This window comes from Macrobrachium rosenbergii, chromosome 23 (assembly GCF_040412425.1).
Source record: "Macrobrachium rosenbergii isolate ZJJX-2024 chromosome 23, ASM4041242v1, whole genome shotgun sequence".
Classification (NCBI taxonomy): Eukaryota; Metazoa; Arthropoda; class Malacostraca; order Decapoda; family Palaemonidae; genus Macrobrachium; species Macrobrachium rosenbergii.
In genome coordinates this window covers 34,845,081-34,862,133 of record NC_089763.1, presented here as the reverse complement: position 1 = coordinate 34,862,133, position 17,053 = coordinate 34,845,081, and the positions used below count along the sequence as shown (strand labels likewise).

The 17,053-nt window shown below is 36.5% G+C and overlaps 2 long non-coding RNA genes across 2 annotated transcripts; one reads left to right on the top strand and one right to left on the bottom strand.

Annotated features, from left to right (window-relative positions):
- The first annotated feature begins 334 nt into the window (after nt 1-334).
- On the top strand, nt 335-8,815 carry LOC136851471 (uncharacterized). The gene is made up of 3 exons (XR_010856886.1): nt 335-450; nt 4,880-4,991; nt 7,119-8,815. It is a non-coding gene; the product is annotated as an uncharacterized lncRNA (long non-coding RNA).
- Nucleotides 8,816-8,842: 27 nt separating this feature from the next.
- On the bottom strand, nt 8,843-14,301 carry LOC136851472 (uncharacterized). The gene is made up of 3 exons (XR_010856887.1): nt 13,586-14,301; nt 10,804-10,909; nt 8,843-9,639 (listed from the first exon to the last, which is right to left on the bottom strand). It is a non-coding gene; the product is annotated as an uncharacterized lncRNA (long non-coding RNA).
- Between the last annotated feature and the right edge of the window lie 2,752 nt (nt 14,302-17,053).

Sequence of the window (17,053 nt, the reverse complement as noted above, 5' to 3'; positions counted from 1 at the left end):
ACAACAATAAGTAAGCACTGCAATAACGCAAGAACAAAGAGAATTACTTCGCAAAAAAAGTATGAATGTCGCTTTTAAATGTGCTGTACATTGTTCGGATTTGGAAGTATATTTTATTCATAGATTCATATATTTTTACCACTTTTCACCTGCACTTTATGTTTACCAGTAGTGAAAAATTGGTTTGATTAGGTTTTCATTATGAAATGAAATCGCAAACAAGTCATATTTGTTTTTATTGTAGTGCACGGAGTTTGCCGTGTATTATAAAGGAAAAAATAAGGAAGTGATCTATGGAGTTGGTAAGCTTTTTGTTGCTTAGCTAATGGTAACACTGATATCCCCCCCCCCCAGCAAACTTGACAGCTGTGACTCGTGGGATTCCAAAGGAAGATTTTCTTGGACCATTTCTTCACTGTGCGTTATGTGCTATTTAAATGATTATCTGTAGTAAGTATGGTGCTTTTTATGGACATAAAGTACCCTGAACATATTACTAAATTACCGAAAGTAAGTTAAAATCCAATATTGTTAGGACCTAAGATAAACTAGTAAAAGGCTACTGAAGCAACCTAGTCTTGCTTCAACTTAACCGGCAGGTGTAGGCGTTAGCATTCAGTCATAACTTACTAGCCACCGTTTAATATAAGAAATTTTGATGAAAATGCCTTGTTGCTTGAATTTTGTCATTGTTTTACTGTAGACCAGTGATTCCCAACTCTGTATCAGGTCGTGGACCACCAGCCCAGTAACAAAAAAAAATGTGGGTATTATTTTAGGCTAACCTATTTCATTTTTGTCTAACATTTTTTAATCGAACCAGACAGCTACCATCTTTGTCTCATTTTTCATGGCAGCCTTTTCACAGACAAGCTTTCCAAATTTTGGATCATGAGTGCACTGGGCAAGGGCCTGGTGCTAGAACCTGAATGGCCAGTTATTTGGATAAATTGTTTTTGTGCTGCATTTTTCTTGAAATTTAAAAATAGATGCACCAATCTCCAGTTTATTAGCAAATGCGATGAATACCCCGTGGCCCACCCCAAAAGGTCATCATAGGCTACTAGGGGTTTATGTACCACCAGTTGTGAACCAATGCGGGAGACCATTATAGCAAAATGGACTTGAAAATATAATTTTCCTATGTTTAATGTGTGCTTTGAACTTTCTGACATTTTATTCATTAGCAAATAAGTACTTTTGGAGATAGTGGACTGCATTCTTTAATCCTACAATTTTGGGGACCACAGTGGGAAATCTCATTGGAGATAGTGGACTGCATTCTTTAATCCTACAACTTGGGGGACCACAGTGGGAAATCTCATTGATAATTCTCATTCAGATTAAGTTTATAGAATATTTTCAAACTAACATAATGCATTTGATTCCAGACTAACATTATGCACTTGGATAAGGACCGTGAACCCTAGGGTAGGTTAGGTGTGGTTGGTAATGTCATTAGCTAACAAAAGTAAATGTTAGAAACATTGAAAGCTCTCTTTAAAAAATAGGAACGTTATATTTTCAAGTCCAAAGTGTGATAATGGTTTGAAGTAAAATTTTACCTCAATTTTTTGCAGAATTTCTGAACCATATATTTTTCAACTGGGTCATGTATTTTATGTATTATTGGCCATTATGATGGTGCCAATCACTTGCTTTAACCAAGTTTGTTTCCAACTCATTGTATAATTGGAGGAGGACCGTAATCAGAAACTGGTTTTTTAGGGAGAGGAATAAAAACAGTGAAAACTAACTTGAATGGTCCTTGGTGAGGTACATAAACCCCAAGGTGTTTTAGGTAAAATACATATTTCATGTCCATAATCATTAGGCTGTAATTCACAAAACACATTTAAAAGGATAAATGTGTCACAAGACCAATTAAAAGGATGCATTTTGATAAGTTTTTACTAATACCCAAGCCTTTCCTGTGAACGCTCCATTGAATGTCAAGATCATCTTCTTCTTCTTCATTTAACGTGCCCATTTTTCATATGCAGTAAGCACGGTGCTGTTTGATTTAGCGTTGGGGTACCTTGATCGGCTGCCCTGCCTGATTGAATGTAAGATATAAAGGAGATTGAATGTCAGATATGATTTTTTCATATTAAGTATATTAGGGAGACTGAAGATCACTGTATAACAACCTGCATTTTAGGCTTAACTTACCTTCCGTAACTAAAGTGCTACACCCTTCCTAGGTGTACCCCCCACCCCCACCCAACCAAACCTGAGCCATGCACAGGCAAGAGCACTGTAAGTCATGGTGTTAAATACATGCATCCATACTAGCCTAACCTGACGTTCATGACCTAACATAGGGCCCTTGTCCTTAGAATGCCATAATCATGAAAGTGAATTGCATAAATTCATCTCAGTCTGACCATGCACCCCAGGTCCTAATTGACAAGGGCTCACCCCATCTCTCTCCATTATCATAGTTTATCGCATATGTAGCATAATTCATTACAGTAAGATTGGGAGTTACCTCTTTACCTCTTGTCTCAGTCTTGGTTATTCACTTCATTTAATATATGCATTTATCAGTGGAATGGATTGAAATGCTTCCAGATGATTGGAGTTCTTGTAGTCTTTATATTACATATAGGCTAAAATGAATAAAGTTGGTGGCTCATGCCCACAAGCCAGCTATTGCTGAACTGGTTCTTGAGTGATGAAAACTAGGAGTTGGTAAACATCTGCTACTTAAGCTTAAGATTGTTATGAAGTTTTAAGTTATGCTGTAATAACCTGTCTTTGGTCAAGTGTATAAACCACATAATGCAGTTGTAAAAATGCATTGTTCATGAATTTAATCAGTAGCCTAGTAATATAAAACATTAAAAAGGATACAGAAGTCACAAGCCCAATTTTAAGGATACAGGGTAGTAAATTTTTGCTGTAATACCACAATTTCTCCCATGAACACTGTGTTTGGTATCATCTCCGTGGAATGTTCAAACAGACAGTGAATATCTTGGTAACAGTAAATATACAATAGATTTTAGTATGATTTTTGTATGAAGTTAATGTTACCTGCTATAACAACCCAATGTCAGGTTGTATTAAAGAAAAAAACCCATTTTACCTAATGTTACCTGCTACACCTGAGTTAGTAGCAAAATCATACAAATAAATACATGCATGCATACTAACCTGACTTTGGGACCATTTGGTCCTTACCTGGTGGAGCTTAGCATGCCCAAAATCACAAAGAAAATTACAGAAATTAATTTCAGTATGATTTTGTACATTAGGCCCTAGCTGACAAATGCTACCCGCTTTCTACCTGTGGTTTATTTATTTATTTTTTTTTTTTTTTACACAACATATAATTCCTTACATTGGGGTTGGGAACTACCTCTTTACTTCATGGTTATTCATTTCAGTTGGGAGAGGCAAATTTGCCAATGGAAACACTCCAGAGAAATGGAGTTCTTGTAGTCTTCTTGTTAAATTTAAGCTAAAATGGATATACTGTAGTTATTACACTCCATTGGACACTTACACATAAGCTAGCCATTGTTGAACTGGTTATTGAGTGATGAAAACTTAGAGGATTGGTAAACATCTGCTACACTAGCTTGAGATTGTACAATGTATGAAGTTTTATTGGTTGAAAGTGGTACCTTATGTAACAGAAAAGCAAAAACGCATGCAAGTGTGCTTGTGAATAACACTTTCACTACAAGAGCCTGTCACCTTCCAGCATCCAAGAACTTAGTGGTAACTGTTTCAGTGACCACCATCTGCCTAACTGTTCACCCATACTAGGTATTGTTCCTTATCCTCCCGAGTTGGGTACTGTTGAGCACAGACAAACTACTGTAGTGCCAGCGCCTACTTTCTAAGCCAACACCAGTGATGTCTGTACTTTTCCCATAGTCAGCCTGAGCCATTGGGCGATGAAATGAGTTTAATTATTTTTGGGCTGAGGATGACTCTGGAAGCTCTTTATTGACCACAAGCCAAGTGGTATCCAGATCTGTTGAGCCTTCTTGTCAAGACACCGAGAGGATACATACAATGGCCACTCTATGAGGTAATACAGGTCTGTGGCGTCACTTCTGTGTCATGGCTAAATACTATTGGCAGGTTCTTTGAGAGTCAGAGAGGGCTTTTCTCACCAGTATGTGCAGATGTCAGGTTGTCTTCTTTGATCGGTCTTGTGAAATGGGTATCTCTTATGCCAGAGCCACTATTCAACAGATCTCAGATTTCCTTGTTTAACTCTTACTGAGACAAGCTCTTCTCCATCTTTGCAGTTGAGGGCTGTGCTCAGCCCTTTCTCAGGTCTTTTGTTCGAAAGGCATGCATTCTTTGGCATGGTATTGCTTTAAGATCCTGTCTTGTATACCTGCACTTTTGTATTCAATTATCCTACCTTGGTAAGTGTATTTTAAATGTCTGTTTGCTGGGCAATATCATTGACTTTGTGAAAGGGGCATTATCAGTCGACACTAACACTAATGAGAAACTTTTTAACTTTAGAATTTCTAAGTTTTAGCCCCTCAAGCATGGCAATGTTGTTGGGAAAAATCACCTTAATAAGGCAGACAAGAAAATCTTAAAGGATGTTAACATTAGGCTGGGTGCCTAAATCACAGCCGGGGTTTGGTCCTAATTAACCTCTGAAACTCGTGTCACAGCCAGGGTGTTTAAAAGTTAAACGGCTGTTCCCAGCTCACGCTGCTAGTAACATCCATATGTAAAGACCTTCAGGTTTGTATGTTAGAAAGAATACAAATTACTTTAAAAATTTGTAGTTTTATAAGTAGAGAAGTGTGTGTTGGTTTTCTAAACTTTTATGCCAGAAATAAATTTTTCATTGATCTTTTTTGTATGTATAAACTTTAAGCTTGTATAATTTTTTCAGGAAATGAACAAAAATTCCTGCTTTCTTCAAGACTGTCATGTAGGACTTGTACTTTTCAGCTGTTGTGATCTAGTTATTCTGGTAACGGGTGCGATTTCTGCCTTGGCTTTGTGTAAGTTTATATTTTACATAATATTTCTTGGTATTTTACATTGGTAACCTGAAAAAGGGTCATTGCTTACTATAGGTTCATTGCCTTGCCCCTTCGGCTCTCAGTAGCAATGTTCTCATTCATAAACTTTTCATCTCTATTTTAGTCTCATCTCATCTAATTGTAAGACTATGTTAACTTTAACATGTTCCAGTTTTGACCTCACATATTAGAACAGTATAGAAATAAGACATGGCATTTTTAATCCATAATAATTAACTGAAATGAGGGAAATGTGGAACTTTTGAGGTATCTTTATGATAACTTAAGGCTTGTAGCTTTTACAGTACATTGTTTACAGCTCATAGTCTGTCAGTCATGGCCCTTATTCTGTAATGTAGTCCTAGCATATTGTTTTAAGGAACCCAGAATGAATTTGGTTATATGTAAGAGAAGTAACGGGGAAACTGGAAGTCTTGATTTTAAGAATTTGAATGGAAACAATAAGTGTTGCGACGTAGGGAGTTGACAAATCTACCTTGATGTTATTATGAAAAGTATCTATTCTCGAAATTTTAGAGTATGCAAGTCAGATGTATGGTTCAGCATCAAACTCACCATTAAAAAGCTTAGTTCCAGTTTACACTGAAGGATTTGGAATCTCCACAGGAGTATTAATGTCCTCCAGAAATAATCTGTACAAGTTTACAGTCATTATAGAGCAGGTAATTAATCTGACACTAATATTACAATATATATCAACTGGTAGAAACAAACCCTTGAAAGAAATTTTGTCAGTCTCCAGCATTTCAGTTCATTAAATTGTTAATTTACAGTATATTAAATAAGCTATACATATAATGTATTCATTAAGAAAAAACACGTTGGACCAGACCTTTGAAGACTAGTTAATTCAGTGGTCTGGTTAAGCTGTTGAATACTGTAATATTAAAAAAGATGGAAAATGAGAAATAGCAGAGTGTATAAAAGATGAAAATGAAGGAATGAAAATACTTAAGAAAATTTAAATGATAGAGCCAGTTATTTTAAGATCTAGACGAAGACAGTGGATATGAGTTGGAGGAAGTTGGCATGACTGAGGAGACCAATAGGGCATTAATGACATCTGCAGAGAAGAAGAGTGCTATTGAAAAGATAAAATAAACTTCCAAAGCTTTAAGAATAATGAACTGATGGACCTCGCTAGACAAAACACTAAGTATGGGTCTTTTGTATGTGTTGTGATGATGTGACAGTCACACTTTAGTACTTTTAGAGCTTGTGTACAGATTGTCAACAAGTCTCAAGGTTTTGTCTGAAGGATTTGATTGAAGTGATAGGTGAATATTAGTGTTTTGAAAAGTTGAGTGGCTGGACAGTTAATTAGGAAGAGGATGAATAATTGCAAGGGTAGAAAGTAATGCTCACGAGGACCAAGGTTGGCACTGGAAAGAAACTTTGGTTTGATCTGTAGTGTGGTTCCAAAGATGTACAGTAGGTTGTATCCCATTATTGTCCATCCCACGAGTAAACCCGTTATACAGTATTCATAGTTTTGGATCTGCACAATTTGTCCTTGGAACCTATTTCTCAAAATTTTTTTGGTTAGACATATTTACTGATATATTCACTTAATTGTTTCTGTATGTGCATTAAAATAAAGTTTAAACCTTTGCAATTCCCTTTTGCATGTGCATTTGCAAGTTCTTCTTATGAAACTTGAATTGCACATTCATTTGTTCATTCAACATAATTGGTTTTACATCAGATTCTCCTTTTTTTGGAGTTAATACGTGAAATATCTCTCCCAGCTATCTTCTGCATGAATTCCTTTCTGGTTTAGGTCTTCATATGTGCCTTTGTTGATTTTATTGGCCTTTCTGATGTTCAGCCAGCTATTTTGATTACTGTACTGTTCTGACTAATTGATGTGGCCCCTTCCCATCACAAGTTCAAACCATCTCAGTCTATAGAATCTCAATCTGTTGACCAGCCTCTGGACACCATATTTTGATAAAAATTCCTCCTTTGTAATAAGAGTTTCCCAATGCACTCCAGCTATAAATCTTGGCATTTTGTAGTGTTGGAATTCTCTCTCTCATCACTACAGGTCACAGTATTTTAATTTTTGTCTTCTCATTTTTTCAGTCAAGTTGCACAGAAGTTAAGTCGACCAGGGAATGGCAAGATCTAGATCCATCATTGGCCCCACATCCTTGTAAAAAATGGACTCTTCCCTGTCTTTCAGCTGGACCTCATCACCCTACGTATTCCTGAAGATTTACTGAGACTGGAAAGACCCACACACAATCCTCATGTTAGTGAAGCAAGACTCCAATTTGTGGTCAGCCCCAGACATGACTTTAATATGCCAAGGGAGTGATGTAGATCTGAAGTCTATTTCTTTCATCAGTTTTTTAGTAGTAAGTTGACCAGATAGTAAGAGATTTCCTTTACTCAACACCAAGTTTTATCAGCACGCTTTCATGCATCTGGAGAGTCATCACAACTGTCACATAGCAACTAACAAATGTCAGAGGGATAGTCAGTATTTAATAGGAAAAAAAAAGGGTTTAAACATTGAACGATGTAGTAATTGTGTATGCCTTAGCGTAGCCATCAAAATCAATGGAGCAGTATCACTGAAAAAAAAAGTCTGTATACAAGTAAGTGGTTGAGAGAGAGTCACGTTTTATTGGGCCAGTGTTAACTTAAGCACACCTTAGAGAGAGAGAGAGGTAGGTCTCGTTTTATTTGGTCAATATCAGCTTCAGTGCATTCTCTCAAGAGAGAGTGAGTCTCGTTTCATTTGGTCAATATTAACTTCAGCGCATTTGAGAGAGTGAGTTTTTTATTTGGTCAGTATTAACTTCTGTACATTTGAGAGAGTGTCTCGTTTCATTTGGTCAATATTAACTTCAGTGCATTTGAGAGAGAGAGAGAGTCGTTTTTTTCAATATTTTCAGTGCATTTGAAAGAGAGAGTCGTTTTATTTGGTCAGTATTAACTTCAGTGCATTTGAGAGAGAGAGAGAGAATCTCGTTGTATTTGGTCAATATTAACTTCAGTGCATTTGAGAGAGAGTGAGTCTCGTTTTCAGTGCATTTGAGAGAAAGTGTCTCGTGTTATTTGGTCAATATTAACTTCAGTGCATTTGAGAGAGATTTGAGAGAGAGTGAGTCTCGTTTTCAGTGCATTTGAGAGAAAGTGTCTCGTGTTATTTGGTCAATATTAACTTCAGTGCATTTGAGAGAGAGCGAGTCTCGTTTTATTTGGTTAATATTAACTTCAGTACATTTGAGAGATAGAGAGGGAGGTCATGTTTTATTTGGTCAATATTAACTTCAGGACATTTGAGAGGGAAGTCACGTTTTATTTGGTCAATATTAACTTCAGGGCATTTGAGAGAGTTCCGCAACTGTATTGAATTTAATAGGTATACAAAAACATACGTGAAGTTACTACATTGTTTGTTTACAGTACGCCCTTTTTTTCCTAAAAAATACTTACTATCCGTTTGACAATCGTTTAGGCGATATGTGACAGTTGTGATGACTCACTAGATACATGAAAGCGTTTGATAGAACTTGGTGTTGAGTAAAGGAAATCTCAAGCTATCTGGCTAACTTACTACTTAGAAAATTGACGAAAGAAACAGACTGGAGATATACTTCACTCTCTTGGCATATTGAAGTCGTGCGTCTGGGGCTGCCCCACTAACTGAAGTCTTGCTTAACTAGCATTGCGGACTGAGTCTTGATACTTTCATGCAACTCTAAATAAAATGAGGAAATAAAAAATGAAAAATTTTTTTTCTACATTTTTTTAATTAAATCTTAAATAAACCATGGTTTTTTTCTTGAAGCCAGTACTGAAGCTCCTGAATAATGGGGGCTTAAGTGTTCTCAGCAGAAAGCAACCAACATTGTCTCTAACCCTTAAAACAGAACTAGGGTAGGTTGTGAACGAGATGATCATGTGATCTCTTGGAGATCAGAAGGTTCACGACCTACCGTGGGCTATTGCAGACTAGAAATCTGCTTGCATTTCCACTGCTGGAAAACTCATTCTTTGGTAATAGTCGAGTTCGTTATATTCCGAAATACAAAGGCTGTGGCTGTAGTCGTGGATAAGTACGCGTGTTCCCAGTTTCCTAACACTTGCTGGTGGTGTTCAGGTATATGTTGGCGAGACACTGTGGGTTGACGACTTTAAAATTTCTTGGAGGAGAAACCACGTAATTTTCTCAGTGTGCCAAGCTAGAACTCTGCGGGTTTTAACCACTAGTCTTCACTTGTCCACTCGCAGGCTCTGGTCGAGACCATGGTAAAGAGACCACACCTATAAAAGACAAGGGACTGTACTTCTGTTCGTAATCTCTTTCTTCCATCTCACTTTCCACCCTCTCCTAACAACTGATCCACAGCGCAACTGCTTTGAGGTTTTCCTCCTGTTACACCTTTCAAACCTTTTACTGTCAATTTCCGTTTCACCGCTGAATAGTTTCTTTTAAAACCTCAATGATACTTCAGGCCTCAGAAAATCTCTTGAAAAATTTCTGCAGGTTCAGAATAGTGCGAGAGATTTGAGCGGGTTGAGTAAGTAAACAGATGATCCATTCCAAAGCGTATTTAACTTCACTTGCCAATCACCAGATCTGATTACATATCTGAAATGAAGAAAAATGGTAAAGAACTACAAAAACATTTTGAGTTACACATGTTAACTAACTATACTAAACATACATTTGCCAACCAGCAGATCTGATTACATTTCTGAAATGAAAAATGGGAAACGACAAAACCAACAGTTTGAATTATACAAATGTTAGTTAATTATTCTAGACATAATTTGAGAGTGAGTTGTGGCTCTAGGATTATGGAAGCGTAACATTCGTTAGAACAGCATTAGCTGGGCAAGTTAATTAGCTGGCCAGCACAACTACAACATAACATTTGCATCCCCATCCCGACTTCAATTAGGTGGGACTTCCTATTGCATATTCTACACTTAAATGATGGGCTTTATTTTGTCTTGCTTCTATCAATGTTTCTACTCAACACACAAGTTCAGACGACAATGGAATTAAAGTTCCTTCCAATAAATTCTTCTTAACTAATATATAACAAAACTTATCTCTAAGATTTCTCCCCTAGGCAAAAAGTAGAAAACCCTGACGTGATTATCAGATTATTTTCGACAAGATTTTATACAAATTTAAATCTTCCTTTTCAGAGCAGTTCTATGAATATTAATCGCATAAAGTTGTGTAATGAATGTTTTTGAAAATTAGATAGACCAAATGATAAAAAGCACTTTCTCTCATCGGTTCAATATTGCTACAAACCACCTAGAAATTTTTGTGGTATGACTCTACTTAGTGCGTAGCCAAGTTAGTCCTTCCCGCTTTTGTTCCAGCGATGAACCGTGAGTTTTAATTCCGAGAGTACAACCCAAATTGCAATAGTAGTAATCAATACGATAATAAATGTAATTAGAGTTCAGGCCTACAGATTTTCGGCGGTGTAGTCAAGAATTACCACAAACTATTTTCTGTACGCTTTGATAACGACTGGCCTTTGATTCAAGGTACCAAATTTTCAATATATGGTTCATACTGAGATCTTAAATGAAATCCTTCCATTTCTCAATCCAAGAATAGTTATCAAGTTAACATTACACCAGGAAATCCACCATCAATGATGCCTTTGCTTAGATTATGTATATGTTCTGCTCTAAAATATTTTAAAACTAAGTTTTTAAAACTAATGTGTCCCAATATCTAGTGATTTCAAACTACTGAATAAAGTTCATAGTTCTTATGTAGACTCACCTAACATGTAGCAACAGCCACTCTTCACAGTCAGCAGACTGTGAAACCATTTCAATAGGTCTTGACTACACATTCAGCTTATTCGTCAGTTCAAAATTTTATGAACCTGCAAGAAGAAACAAACTGCAATGAATTCAACATTACAAATAGCTACTATAATGGTATTACTGTAAAAATGGCTTCTGCATATTTGGCAAGAGACCCTTTTTCATACAATTTGGTTGAATGAATGAATGGTATGGTCAAGCCAACCTGTAGAAAAGCCACTGATCAATCATCTTTTAAGGGCATGGCCAACAGGAATGCCTGACAAAATGAAGAGCCATTGCAATAATGCTCAACGAGCAAGTCCCTACCCCAGCCATCAGTGACATAGTTGTCCTTGAGCAGGAGGTCAGCTGTAGGACAATTCTACTGCAAGAATTGTCCTACTGCTCGAAAGTAGCCCCGTTCCTCCTCCTAATACTTTAAAAGCCCACTGAGTATTAGTTTAAATGCCCAAAAAGAAAGATAAAATACCTGCAATCTTAACATTGGTATGATGACCAACCAACTCTACCTTCAGGCCAAATCAATCACTGGTCTGGTAAAACTAAGGTATACCATTTTTACGCCATTTTTAGGAAGGAAAAATCTACAACTATTACTGGATGGAACACTAAGGATACCTAGTGTCTCCAACGTTAAAAGAGGTGGTCAAGATCCTTGACAACAATCTGAAAGCCGCGGCTTATGACTGGTCGTTTATGGATTTGGGAGAAATTCTTTCCCTCTATTCTGTAATACAGAACTAAACTTTTCATCAAGCATCCCTGGCACCGTCCTTGATAATGAAACACTTGACATAAAGTGCCGGCATACTGCTGACTTAATTTAAAATAAAAGTGCCGGCATACTGCAAGCTTAATCTAAAACATAAGTGCCGGCATACCATACTGCAAGCTTAATCTAAAATAAAAGTGCCGGCATACTGAATAACGTGCTTACTTCAAGAGTAATCAGTCAGAAAACTTAATTACTGTAGGTTGCAGTCCAAAACATTAGCCTTCTAATTATCTGTAAACTACAGCATTGCAAGAACACTTTTCTGACAAGTGGGTAACTGCATGTGAGTTTAGTAATTTCATATGTTCAGTAAATTATGCCAGACTTGAATGCTGAGCTCGGTAACACAAGTTAGGCTTGCGGCATTCTTACAATGTGTTTGATTCCATTTACAATTACAATGTACACACCATTCAGACCCTGCAGAAATTTTTCATTATAATTGAAAAAGTATATTCAGTCATTGGTTTCTAGATTATTTCCATTAGTGCAACATTTGAGGCTTTGAGCTGAAAATCCATTTTTTTCATTGGCAAGTGACTCTGCGGTTCTCTTAGAGAGCTTTTGGCGGAGTGGAGCCTTAGAAAAAAAAAAAAAGGCAAACAGTCAAGTCAAGTAACATTTAATAAATGCCCATATGTAATTCACTCCACCTCTAGGATATAAAACCCCCAACTTTATTGGGGCCTTAGAAAAAAAAAAGGGTAACCAGTCAAGTAACTGCATTTAATACCCATATGCAATTCACTCCACTCTAAGATATACATCCAATATCACAATGGTCCTAATAAATGCCCATATGTAATTCACTCCACCTCTAAGATATACATCCAATATCACAATGGTCCTAATGCCCATATGTAATTCACTCCACCTCTAAGATATACATCTAGTAACACAATGGTCCTAATAAATGCCCATATGTAATTCACTCCACCTCTAAGATATACATCCAATACCACAATGGTCCCGTGGCACATAAATATAAGCAGTGCTCGCAGGAAAAGGTGAAAGGCAAGATCGTAGATCCTGAGCTTTCCGCTCTATTTCAAGACCTGATCACAGTAACAGAGAGGAGAAAAAACCTCCAAATTTATGTGGAAGCATGTAAAGCCGCTGGCATGCTTTGAAAGTCAAGGTTCTTACTTCTGCAATGAATGGCATTTTCATGTTACACAATCTTGCCCAATAAGCAAATGAAGCTCAAAAATAACCAGAGATAAATTTGATACGTGCTTTTATGAACTACAGATGGATTCACTGAAGATGCACAGAAATAAAAAATTATCCAAAAGTTCCTTCAGGTATTAGGCAAAAATTAACTGGAAATCTTCACCACTGATGCATTTTGGCAGGCTGACCATTTTTTGCCTTGCCCAATAAACAAAGGCACCAACCCAGAGTAAAATTCTAGTTTCGAAACCATAACTACACTTTCAGTACCTTGACCACCGCCATCCACCTTGGGTTTATTCTGCAACATACTAAAGAAATACCATTCTGCTGTCCATTCTGTGTCATATTTTGTCTAACTTACTCCCTATGTGCGGTGAAAACCTGATAGCAACCTAAAATCGATCTCATAAACAGAATGAATTACCTCTGAAATCATATTTCATACCCGGGACCCGGCCATTAGCCTCGTTACGTCACTTAGCCTAGAACACAGAGCTGGTGGTAATTTCAGCTTCGCATTCAATAATCACCCTAGTGCATATCTACCTAACCTCCCATTTCATTAAAGTGTACTTTTATCACAGGGGACCGGAAAATGTAACGACTCGTCATACACTTTACTGAGGACTGGAAATTGATAAGTTTATTTGAAGACCCGGCCATTCTCAAATACCGGCAGATTCAAGTCACCTCCAAACACCATAGTAATTATTACTGCGCCTATATCTCGTTTTCCCCCGAAGTTAGAATGACATACACATCGCTCCGAGAGCACCCTTACCATCTCATGAAGCTGCAAATCACAAAAACCAATCAACTTCGAAACACAGTCCAGGTACAACGTTCTTCTTGACCTTGGAAGCGTTCTACACTGTCAGACTGACGTCAAGGGACTGAACTGCTGGTTCTTCTTCAACCCACTTATTCTCAGCCAATCAGAAGACTCCAACGCAGCTCATTTCTGAAAGAAAAGTTTCAAAGTTTTCCTTTTCCATTGATTCCTTCAGTGATGAACGAATAATTTTGAGAACAAGAAACGAAAATGATACTGTCAATTATTAGAGATTATATTGATAAACCAAAATTGAGAATATGAAGGGATCCAGAGATGAAACTACTGGCAACGTAGTCTGGGAACGTAGTGGCGAAGGAATCGTTAGTAAAATTTACTGTATATTTCTTCGCTGCTTGTCGACCTGCAACATAGATAATTCACAACTTCACAGCACCAGCTGTTTCAGTTACTTATTATTAATTAACTTTTATATATTTATCTTAGTGTCATCCACACATGTACTGTTAAATTAAAGAGAAAAAAAGCTACGGCATTGCGAACGCGACTTCTACAAGGAGAGGAAAAAGATTTTTTCCTTAAATTGCTTACATTCATAGATGTGAAACCTAAGATACAACTGGCGAATGAAATTACTCAATATGTTGATCCACTGAACGTGAAGTATAGTGTACACATGCACAAACATATACGCTGAACACAAAGTATAGAGTGAGCACCCAACATTATCGAAAAAAAAAAAATTCTGAGCAAAAACAATAACGGTGGAAAACTTGACAACGATATGCCCAGTAATATTTGAGCTCTTAGTCGATGTCATATATCTCAATTACGAATCGGTTAAATATTATTACACTTCATTGAAGGAATACTAAACCGGTATGAAATTTTTCGAAAACATCATACGGCCAAAGAACCAATTACAGTACGTATAACAGAGCTGACTGAATGAACTTATATAGGATAATGGAACACCAGGGGTGCGAGGATGCCTATATACAATTAAAGCAAAATATATTTTTATATATACGCATGTCATTTTTTCTGCAAAAAAAAATATTAATAGTAATAATAATAATAACAATTATTATTATTATTATTATTATTATTATTATTATTATTATTATTATTATTATTTGTAAGCTTTGTGAATGAAGATTAAACAAATGTGGCTTTGTTTTTAATACACATCATATCAACTTTGTATTTTAGTTTTTTTTTTTTTTTATTCCAGCAAATTCAGGGGGTGCGAGTACTGACTACTGATTTGAAAGGGGTGCACACACTGAAAGGGTTAAGAACCACTGCTTTAAACCGGTCATGGGGCCTGTGAAAGACTAAAACAGTACACCATTTTCGCATTTCACCGACGCAGGGCCATAAAACTTCCAGAATTTCCAGTTCATTTTTTTTTTTAGTTTCTAAAACGTTAATTTTGTCTCTGTAGGAAAAATAATCCTGATGTTTTGCTTTGGTCTGTGAATCAGTTCAATTCACGAAAATCAATATGGCTGCCTAGCACATTTTTCATACTTTAATTCTTCTCTCTCTCTCTCTCTCTCTCTCTCTCTCTCTCTCTCTCTCTCTCTCTCTCTCTCTCTCTCTCTCTATATATATATATATATATATATATATATATATATATATATATATATATATATATATATATATATATATATAATATATATATATATGTGTGTGTGTGTGTGTGTAATGAATATACAGGTCAATCTGTTCGCTTACCGTTGGGCTTGGGAATTTACTCAGATGTCATACATTTAGAATTTTACGGAGATTTCATATATTTAAAACTTACTTTGATTTAAAAAAAATATAGCGTTATTGATATATATAGACAAAAACTTAAAGAAATAATCTCTTTACTTCAAATACTTAAAGAAGCTGATGACTACTGATTACGGTAAAAGACAGAATGGGATAGAATGTGGTTGTGTCTTGCTACTTAAAACCTTAAAATATCTTGAATTATCGTACAGCAGTTTCTTGTGCGTCTGTGAGAGGTCAGTTGCATTTGAAATACTTTCAGGGATCAGTCAGTGACAAAGAATTATGCTTCTTGGGGTTTTAAGGAGCCTGTCAAGATATTTTTCATGAAAATGAAACAAACTGATAGAATTAACTGAAAATTTATATATACTAATAGAAAACATGCCTACTCTCCTCTGTAGAAAGTCTGAAGAAGATTCATGATAAAAATTGTAGAAAAAAAAATAATTAGTAAAATTTATAGCCAATTTTCCCTTTGTCTTTGAATCTGTATTTTGTAAACGGTTATCAATGTATTGCAAATTTGAAAAATTCTATGGCCAGAGAGACTGTCCAATAATGATCTGGAAATAAGGTTTCTTAATTAAATAACGCTTTGTGAAAACATTTTTTATGTTGTATAAATAACAACTTTTTTAAAAACATTTTTTATCGTTGTACTATTTCCTGTCAATGCAAAATACTTGAAAAATGTAAAAAATAAAATATTGAAAAATAAAATATCAAAGATCCCTATTTCAGAATCATTCCTAATCACGCAAAAAAAAAAAAAATAAACCTGCATATAAAAAAAATTCCAGATCAGCTGGATTCACTGATATAAGACCGGAGTTCGATTCTACTTGGGGAGACGTCTTTGGGGAAACTCCCTGAAAAATGCACTGTGCCAACTTTGATGAAAGTGTGGTACTGTGTACTGGCTGATCAGTCGACTGTATAGGGTCGCATCAGCCTGGGTGGAAAAGGCAAAGCGATAGTAATTTCATTCCAAAGAAAGTTGCTGAAAATCGGAAAGCTATTTTCTCACAGGGGTACCTCAAACACTGGGGGGGACACGCATTGAGTGAATATATATCATACAGGATATATCGTTAAGGAAAATTCCTATTTTTTTGTTGACCAGTGTAGTATATACAGCATGTTATACAGGCAGATAGTGAAACCAGGCCTTTCACGGACTTCCCAAAATTTCAGGCAAATAGCGAAATGCACTTAGGGACATTTAATCCCCCAGGGGCTGGTACTAACCACGGCGAAATACATTGGACCTCCCAGGGGCTAGTACTAAACACGGCAAAACAGTGTAGGTAGGTAACTGTTTCGCCGTGTTTAGTACTAGCCCCTGGGGGATCAAATGTCCCTGAGTGCATTTCGCTATCTGCCTGAAATTTCAGGCAGTTCGCGAAACGCCTGGTATTGCTACCTGCCTGTAACATATAAGCGACAATCATAACAAGATATTACGCAGATAACAGTATTCTGTAAGTGCAAATAATGAGAATTAACTCAAAGCAAGAAATACACGGAACAATATTACAGAAAAAAAGAAAATACAGGCTGACATTTTCCCGATTATTTTAGGCTTTGGATATGGAAGCCACTCATAACCTGGCGAGCATAAGGAAGAAATGAAATCGAGGGAACTTTGCCAATTAAGGCTCTGTTCGC